The sequence below is a fragment of the Hyalella azteca genome, unplaced genomic scaffold (assembly GCF_000764305.2).
Source record: "Hyalella azteca isolate HAZT.00-mixed unplaced genomic scaffold, Hazt_2.0.2 contig5053, whole genome shotgun sequence".
NCBI lineage: Eukaryota > Metazoa > Arthropoda > Malacostraca > Amphipoda > Hyalellidae > Hyalella > Hyalella azteca.
The window spans coordinates 111150-121642 of record NW_025935257.1 but is presented as its reverse complement, the minus strand read 5'-3'; positions in this window follow the sequence as shown (position 1 = coordinate 121642).

Here is a 10493-nt window from a genome sequence, read left to right as displayed (position 1 = left end):
AGCGTCCTCATTCCTTTAGGCCGACCACTCTAGAGTAGAAGCTTTCTTGTATTCGCCAACTCATTTACAAGTCGTCTGTCAGCTGAGATTTATTTATGCCATAGCTCTAGTAATTTGGTGAGAACTCATTAGTAATTTGTTTATATATGGTTCATTATTTACATGTATTTGGAATATGAATAAAGTCGTTATGTAAATGTGTTCATTATAGAGTTTTTTTAATTGTTTCGGAAACCGGTAAATAAGTACTAAACCTCGAAACCGTGTTTTCAATACTATACCCCGCGAACCTCGTACTTAAGGAATCAAGCCACGATTCGTTACATAGAATAGAGAAAAAGCTACTGAGCAAAATACTATAATTTTAAACTGAACACAAGCGATATCAGCTTCTGAACGCGAACAATCGATAGGAAACTTTAAATATTTTATCTTATTCAATTTACACAAATTACTAAACATATTACTATAAGCATAAACTGAACAAAAGGGATATTTGCTTCTGCACACGGCACACGAGCAAACGATGGGAAACATAAATGCAATATACGTTACAGTATACATAAGCTTAAACTGAACACAAGCGAAATCTGCTTGTGAACGCGATCAAACGATAGGAGACTTAAGTATATTATACCATAAGGGTTAGAATTTACAACAAGATACTGAGCATATTACTATAATCTCGAACTGAGCGCAAGCGATATCTGCTCGTGAACCGGATTAAAAGATATCTATCTTAAATATATTATAGCTCAGAATATGCAATATGGAACTGAGCATATTACTAATATCATGAACTGAACACAAGCGATATCTGCTGGTGAACACGATTAAACGATAGGACACTAATTTATACTATAACTTGCAATTTAAAAAAATTTCTGAGCATATTACTATGATCTTAAACTGAACACGTGCGATATCTGCTTGTGAACACGATCAAACGATAGGATTCTTGGATCTATATTATACCTTAGAATATACAAAAAATTACTGAGCATATTACTATAATCTTAAACTTAACACAAGCGATAGCTGCTTGTGAACACGATCAAACGACAGGAGACTTAAATATAATATACCTTAGAATATGCAAATATTAAGTGAGCATATTAACGAAAAACTTATGGCGGGAGGTAAAAAATTCGAGACAAAATAAATAAGCTTATTTCGAGGATATTTGGCCGTGTTTTATCGGGGAATTCAGGTCATAAGATGAAAGCGGTTGGAGAACGTGCCAGTCCCGCCAAGTTCGTTCAATGACGTTCTGCAACATGATTCGTCCAACATGATTATACGGATGTATGACGTCAGAGTCACGTCACCGGTGTATGGAATATAAATCAGAAAATTTCATCAGTTACAATCACGGAACATAGAAGAGCCTTTCTAGCGCCACTAAACCTATGACCCTATTTTAATTCACTAATCAATTCGATCATTTAAAATTGCTGTGATAAATTAAATAAATTATTAGTTTATTATTATCAGTGTTGCTTTAACTGAACTGAATGAAGCACATCGTCTTTACTGTAATAACAGGACGTGAAGCGGCTTAGTATCTTCACATAACACCTTCACAGACATAGAAATGCACGTATTTCCTGCCGGACTTAAGGTGTATGGATTGAGGATCGGCCTAGCTGGCTGAGGATGGGTCACATGGAGCAGGTGGAAGTCGTCAGTCATCGGGGCGGCTGGCGTAATAGGCTTCAAGCCTCCATTAGTGTTCCACAGATGAAGATCTTATAAAAAACCAGTAGAGTGAGACCCCATAGTATCGAGAAAAAGTTAATGAGCGCCATCCTATAATTTTAAACTGATCACAAGCGATATCTGCTTGTGAACGCGACCAAACGATAGGAAACTTTAAATATATAAACGCGCCAACATTTCTTCTCGCTTCGAATCACCGACATGTGGAACAGCCTCCCTGATAGCATCGTTGACGCTCCGAGTATGAACGCGTTCAAGAACAGCCTAGACAAGGCCATGCAGGAGCATAACATTACATAACATATTGATCTTGGCGCTGAAGTGTAGGCCTGATGTGGCCTGTCGCCGATTCTTTTCCTTTTCGTGCCTTGTTCACAGAAGATCTAAAATAGTGCCATTTGACCGGATTTTTTCATGACTGACGATAGTTTGAGATAGCTACTCGACTTCCACCGGGTTCGATATGGTGCTAGGCATTTCAAATCTGAACATATATTTTTCCATAGCTTTATCTAGTTTATTCTTGAACGCATTCATACTTGGAGCGCCAACGATGTCATCGGGGAGGCTGTTCGCTGTTCCACATGTCGGTGATTCAAAGCGAGAAGAAATTTTGTCGCGAGGAGAAGTTGCAGCACAGTTTTTTTAGTTTATAGCCGTGGCCCCTGGTGTTGGTTCTTGTTTCAAATTCTAGTAATCCTTCGGGGACCTTGTATAAACCATGAGTATACTTGTATACTTCAATGATGTCCCCACGCAGACGTCGATAACTGAGGCTTGGGAGCTTCATAATCTTTCTTCATAGGACTTGCCCTTCAAGCCTGGAATTATCCTTGTTGCACGTCTTTGAACATTCTCTATTAAATTTTTGTCCTTATCAAATCTCGGTGACCACACAGCATTTCCAAACTTATACCTTACAAACATATTACTAATATTCAATTATATTACTAATACTATGAAAATCCGATCAAATCATAGAATATGCAATATTTTACTGTGCATATTACTATAGGCATAAATTGAACACAAGGGATTTCTGCTTCTGAACACGAGCAAACGATATGAAACCGATATCTATTATACGTTAGAGTATACATAAGCTTAAACTGAAAACAAGCGATATCTGCTTGTGAATACGCTCAAACGATAGGAGACATATATATTATACCTTAGAATATACAAGAATTTACTGCGCATCTTACTTTAATCTTAAACTGAACACAAGCGATACCTGCTTATGAACACGATTAAACGTTAGAAGACTTAAATATAAAATATATTATACCCTAGAATATACAAAAAGTTACTGAGCATATTACTATAATCTTAAACGGAACACAAGCGATATCTACGTCTGCAGACCATCAAACGATGAGGGACAACCCGCAAATTAAAATGATATAACATAGTAATTAATATTCAGATAAATATAAATCATATATGATGTAAACATAATTTTTTACTATTACGGCTGTGGTGATCGGGCTACTTGCCTGCAGCACTCCCTGTATCATGTGCGATGCATATACCAAGTCAAATTACATCCCAAGTTACATCGGTGTTATAAGGTGCGTTAAACGTAAACCCCAGTGCCAGACAAAGCGTTTTCTCTATAAAAATTTGTACAATTCCCTTGCATAAAATATAACAGCGTGAAAATTAAATGTTATTACAGTAAAAAAAATTCAGTGCCTACAGAGTTTAATTTGGACATTGTAAAACGATTAGCATTAACATGTCAGACAAGTGTTGTTTGTAAGGTAATGGAATCTGTTCTGAGGCATAGAATTATCGATCACTTGACTGCTCACCATCTCATATCAGATGGTCAACATGGTTTTATTGCCGGCAGATCCTGCACCACTAACTTATTGTCTACGTTGAACGATTGGACTTGCCTGCTGGACGAAAGGGAGCCAGTGGATGCATTGTACCTCGATTTTGCCAAAGCATTTGACAGTGTTCCGCATGAGCGGCTGTTGCGTAAAGTAAAGTTTTGTGAATTGAGGGAAAATTATTATATATTATCCAATGGATAATAGATTTTCTAGTAGGTAGACGATAACATGTCAGTATTAACGGAACCGTGTCAGACTGGGCATCAGTGCGCAGTGGCGTGCCACAAGGAAGCGTTCTTGGGCCTATTTTAACACGTTTTTATTACAACACTTCTCTTTAACTTCACTTCTTGTCTGTCTGTCTGTCTGTCTGTCTGCTACAAATCTTGTAATCGCAATTTAACACACTTCTACTTATCCTATCGACCTGAAATTTTGCACACTTGTGTAAAGTTGGAGACAATGCATGAATCAAATGTCAAATTATATGATTTTAAAAATTAAAAAAAAATAATTTTTTTAATATTAAAACAATTGAAAAAATAATTTTGCCAGCTACAAATCTTATAACTGATATTTGACACACTTTTACCTGTCTGATTGATCTGAAATTTTGCACACTTGTGTGAAGTCAGAGGCAATGCATGAATCAATTAACAGAATTATAAATCTGCCCGACACACGTTTTTTTGGGGCGAACCATAATTTATTTTCTACTTTTTAGTCCACAAAAAAAACGTGTTTTTTTTAAAAAGTTTTTTTTAAGTATTTTATTCTACTTTTTAGTCCACAAGAAAAACGTGGTTTTTTAAAAAGTTTTTTTTTTTGTATTTTATTCTACTTTTTAGTCCACAAGAAAAACGTGATTTTTTAAAAAGTTTTTTTAAGTATTTTATTATTTCATTCGCAGCGTTAGCGCCTGCTCGTCTATAACGTGAGCGCCCGCATGTCATACTAGATATATACTATATACATACTTTACTCAATTAAACCAATTTAGGTCTCTAATTACTAGTTTTTATGATTGTATCTGAAATTGTTAGGCGAAAATAGCCTGCATGCCAAATTTCAGATCTCTAGAACAATCAGAAGTGGGCTAATTTTCGTTGTCAATGTTAACAACAAACAAACAAACAAACAAACAAACAAACGCGAAGCTAAGCTAAGAAAAACGTGCTAAGAAAAACGTGTTAAAAACGTGTTACGAACTCCACCACCCCTTGCCCTTTCGCGATGTGTCGTGAACGCATAAATCAACGTACAGAGACGGTTTTGGTACCATTGGATAGGTCACAATGTGAGCTTTAAGATGAGACTGAAAACCGGGGCTACCAAAATTGTCGATTTTGGACCCAGAAGGGCAAGTTAGTTCGCTCATAAGCACAGCAGAATTTGAATCAGTGAGTTGCGAGTTCGAGACCGTAACAAGCTGTGGATGTTCTGCGATGTTAAGCATCGGCGACAAGCCTATGGCCTAATAAACTGTGAAACCGCAATTATTCTTATAATAGAATTTCTGGTATATTTATGGTATTTTGAGCTAGGCAATCTGTTATTCTCATGGTGAAAAAAGTTGGCAACACTGATTCTGTAGTCTAAACTCTAATGGCTAGGACTAGGACTCAGTGTTGCCAGATGGGCCTTTTTCAGGCCAAATTTCGCAAACGTTGCCTTTTTTGAAATGCATTGGCCTGAAAAATTTCATTTGGCCATTTTGTCCGTTTTGAGCCATTTTTATGAAAAATGTAACTCTCGTTTTTTTTATGATAATTTGGTCCTTCAATTTTATCCAAGACGAGTGCACCCAAATTCAGTTTTGCCCAAGACGAGTACACTCAAATTTTGACACGAAACTGTGTCAACACTTCGGATTTCTGTACGTTCACCATCAAATTTCCAAAATTCGTGTGTTGTGTGCTTTTCGCTTTAATCATAAATCTGCCCGACACACGTTTTTTTGGGGCGAGCCACAATTTATTTTCTACTTTTTAGTCCACAAGAAAAACGTGTTTTTTTAAAAGTTTTTTTAGTATTTTATTTGCTGTCTGAAAGCCTTGAGAGTAAATGCATGCACTGCAAATGGTTAGAACTACCCTTAATTAAAAATTTTTCTATTAATTTCAAATGGGGCCTTTTTGGGCCTTTTTGTGAGTCAAATTGGCCTTTTTCTCTTGGCTCCATCTGGCAACCCTGCAGTAGGACTAGGCATTAGTAGGGTTTTTTTTTTACACAGTCAGTTTCTGCACGTGGCAGAGGTGAGTGCTGCTGCTCGCGTCAGTCGCGTGAATCTAGTATAGATCTAAGATCTATTTACGTAGTGAATAATTTTATTCATGCATAATTCAGCATTTTAGTCTAGATTTTAATTGCTTACTCGTCAATTCTATGTACCATTAATGCAATAGGAATAATTAAATTCGATTTCTTATGCAATTTGTTTGTTTGTGTTCCTATTCAGGTGTGTACTGTGTACCGTTTCAAATCTGCTGTACACCGAGTGTACAGTGCTGTGAACTGTGATTAGAGATAAAAATTATAGATTTAGAGAAGAGTGATGGTTGGTCCAGGTTGGATGCTGCTTTTAGTTTTACTTTTAGCTAGTAGTTTTCTCAAAATTTTCTAGGTATTGTCACAATAAGCCTATTTTATTTACCTAGGTAGGTACCTACGCTTTTTCTAAATTTAGGAGTCATCACTCATAATAAAGACTCATTGGGTTAATAAATTAGCTACATGGAATGCATATTGCATAACCATGTCAATCACCAAACTAGAAAATCCTATTCAGAACTGAAATGAAAAATTCAATAGAAGTTGCAGAACTAACAGAAGCCACTTGAGAAACATTCATGTAATTACCTATTAAAGTTAATTATAGATATGCTTTTACTGTATTCCAGTTTAGTTGGCTTTTTTCACTTTAGCAATTAGCAGTTAGCACTCCTGTAGGCTGTAGGAGTAGTAGGAGTGTAGGACCATAGACTGAACTTTGAATATCAAATTGATAGTTTTTTTTTTGTTTAGTAGGGTAAACGCGGTATATATATTCCGACACATTAAGGACGCATCGAGAAATGAAAAACTATAAAAAAATAACCGTATGTGTTACTCAAGTTCTGTTTGCATTATGTGACTCAAAACACTGTAGTGGCCGTACTACGCGCCAGCAATGATGAAACGTCACAAAATGTTGCCATATTTATTTAAAAGCCTTTAGAATGCAAACCTACCAAATCCCTATATTCCGACACTGTGTGTGACTATATTAGGCACGTGATGAGACGTATTCTGACCGCCGCGCTTCAAATTGTATTTGTACTAATACGTAATTCTGACATCCACGTGTTCGAATTCCGATCGCTGTGTGTGTGTGAGGCTGTGAGCTGTATTGGAATATGACACGGCTTTGAATTAGAACACTATTAATTATTAAATATTGAGCACTACTTAATTAGGCTTTTAATTAACAGTTATTAAGCTTTTAATTAAGAAAATTTTAATTTTTGCACACAGCTTGGAACGAGCTGTGTGTGTGTGTCCAATTCAAGTTGTGTTGGAATTAGTTTTTATGTGTCTAAATCTGTTTCTCAACTTAATCATCTATCAATTTATTTACCACTTGAAATCAGCAAATACAAGTACCGGTATACTTGAAGGATTCCTAATATATTCACAGACGTATTTAAAAGTCTCAGACCATAATATTCTTTCTACAAAAACAGTTTATCACTATTTTGTAGAGCAAGGTCAACTGTCAACTTTGACACATTTTTTGATGATCTCATTGGGTAGCATGCACCGTCTCTTTCTTTGGATCTCAACATTTTCCTGCTAGATCGCCCAAACCTAGTGTTTGGGCAGTAGTTTGACGCGCAAATGTATGATGTCACTATTTCAACCATCAATGAACGCATGGAACTAAAACAAGGCTTAATATAAAGGTAAAACTAGAGAGGTGTCGGAATTACCCATGATGTCGGAATATACCGCGTTTACCCTATAACTTTAAACAAAGTCTTTCTCATTTTATGATTAACACGTTGGCCGCAATGTGTGCCATATATGTACACTACTACACGCTGTACTTCTCAGAATCGCGATGTGTACACATGTGGTACATGCCTATGAAAAATACATATTTGTATAAAATCTTATTACTCTTTCAAATTTAAAATTTCAATGATACAATTCAATAGGCATGTTAGGGAATGCTTTGAAGTCAACTACTGCAAAGAGAAATAGCCTTATTTTCAAATGCAAGTAATACAAAAACTACAAAATGTATGTCCATTGATGAAAGCAATATATATACATATATACCTATATCTTTGCATGAAAACAAAATAAAATATTTTTATTGATCTGAAACTACAACAGTAGATGTTGCCAACATCATTATATTGCATACGTGATTGAAAAACAATTATCACACAAGTATGGTTTTCCTTCACAGTCATCAAAATATTTTTTTACCCTTTGAGTTGCACCTTTGCTACGGCACTTCCCTCATTTGCTGAGAGTATGTTGTAGCATTCATGGCAGCGCATCCTGTTTTTAGTTCTAGTTGGTTCAATGTAAGTGGGCTGTCCTCTTTCCCACTCAATAATTTGAGATCTACATCCTGATTTTACTCTCTCTGAGATGCTGCTTGTAACAGAAGCTCAAGACAATATATATAATGAATGATCTCTATAAAGTAAATATAACTGAACTAACAATGTAAATACCCTCAATTTTATTCAGGATTATGAAAACCTGGACACCAATCTCTTTCCACAGTAATTTCCTTGCACAATATACATCGTTCACAAAAAGCTAAGAAATACCGGTATAGCCATAATGTGTGCAATTATGACTCAAAACTAATGTAGATTACTTGCGCGCATAACTCACAGTAATAAAAGTGATAACTTTAGGCGTTTTTCTGCAATATGAGCCATAGATGCATGTCTTTGCTTGGTACACATTGCCCACAGTATTAGAAGTGATTACTATAGGCGACGTGAGCCAATATGAGCCACAACAGGCATGGCTTCACTTGGTACACATCGCCAGGAATAATGATGAATTTCAACCCTGGGTGATGTGCACCAAATATGGTCACCAATTTTACGTGACACAATGACAGAACATACCCCTGCAGAGCTGCACACAACTTTTCTCCTTGCTATCTGCCAGGTAACTGAGATATACAAGTTTGAACCTATCGCTCATACGGCATTCGGGCCAAATCAGCAATCACGGCCAACGTGTTAAAACATTTTGGTAAACTCACTTGGCAAGTGAGTTTGCTATTTAAAAAATGTATATTGATTGTAGTAGTATATAGTTTATGTAAGCTGAAAAGTTGTAGTAATTATAGCTCCAAAAAATCTAGTCCTTGCAATTTTGATCCTTGTAACATCAGTAAATAATTGCAAATCAAACTAATTGGTCATATCTGCAAGGTTTGTTGTCATTGTAAATTTTATGTTATCATATAAATACTTGTTCACCACTGGCCATTTTGATGGTAAATTGCCATCCATGGATGTTATTTGTCTCAATCATCCATCACATTCTGGAAAATAGGACAAAAAATTAGTGGGGAACCCTGATTCATTGCACAGGAAATGCCAATTCTCTGCCTTGTGTATGGATTACAAGGAATGATTGTGGTAATGATCCTTGCCAACTACACATCTCCATATGGAGCCATTTTATTAATTTCAATTGATGTTGCTAATGGCTAATGAATCATGAAGACTAAACATCTTTGCAATTGGTGCTGAAAATATATGCTGTTAAATAAGCATAGTGAATTTTATCCATAGTGTGTTGATTAAGCAATTGATTAATTGTAACTGTCAATTGCTTGACACTGAACACCAATTCAAGGAGTGACCAGTTTCAACTTAGTTATTCAGCAAACTTAGTTTTTGTTTGGGGAATTAATTTAGTGTCATCAATCAATAATTCTTTGAGTCTGTGGTCATTATTTGTAGATGAATGACATGTTTGGCGAGTAAAGACTTTACAACCTAGAAATTTGATTTTAGTGCTCTTTATTTTAGTGCATTTTCTCATCAGACAAACAATATATATATATAGCTACCATTCTAGAATTGAATCATTCCCTATGAAATATAGTAACTGCATATTCATTAGTTGTTGTTCCAGATAAAGCAAGAATGGATGGTGACAAGAAAGCATCTGGTTCAGGGACTGCTCTGACTGAGGAAAGGGCTGTGTCCAAGCCTCTTTCTATGACATACGTTTGTGGAGGTATAGTTTCCTGATTAGTGAAATTCATGAATGTTTCCTTAGTGAAGGTTACTAATTGTATATAAGATTGTTCCATAGGTATATAAACACCTACAAACTTTTTGGGTTGTGGTAAAAGTCTAGTTGGAAATGTTATAATGTAACAACTTATTTTACTGCTTTTCTCCAAAATTTTCTTTGCTAATGCAATCATAACATAATTTAATGATTTAATTGACAAAATCTATTAGGATCATATTCACATGATATTTAATTCTATTATCTTGGCTCCAAATTTATAACTTTCATGTTGAATCATTCACTTGTAATGAAATTTATTCAGTCCTATTTTCATGTGCCTAACTATTGAAGCCAGTTATAACAAACTACAAAGTTATGTGGTTTCATTCAAGCAAACATTAATTTTTATGTTCCTTTACCTATTTGAGATGGATTGTTTCATTTCTCACATCAATGTGTATATGTACTGATTCATTCTTATATTACATGAGAAATATTATGCTGGATTCTAAAGCTCATTTCAATTTCAGAGTGCCATCATGACAATGAAATGAGAACTCGAGACCCTGTTCGATGTCGCAGCTGCGGCTACCGCATCCTTTACAAGAAGAGGACTACTCGTCTCATTGTTTTCGATGCTAGATAATTCCAAAGGCTGCTATTTTTATT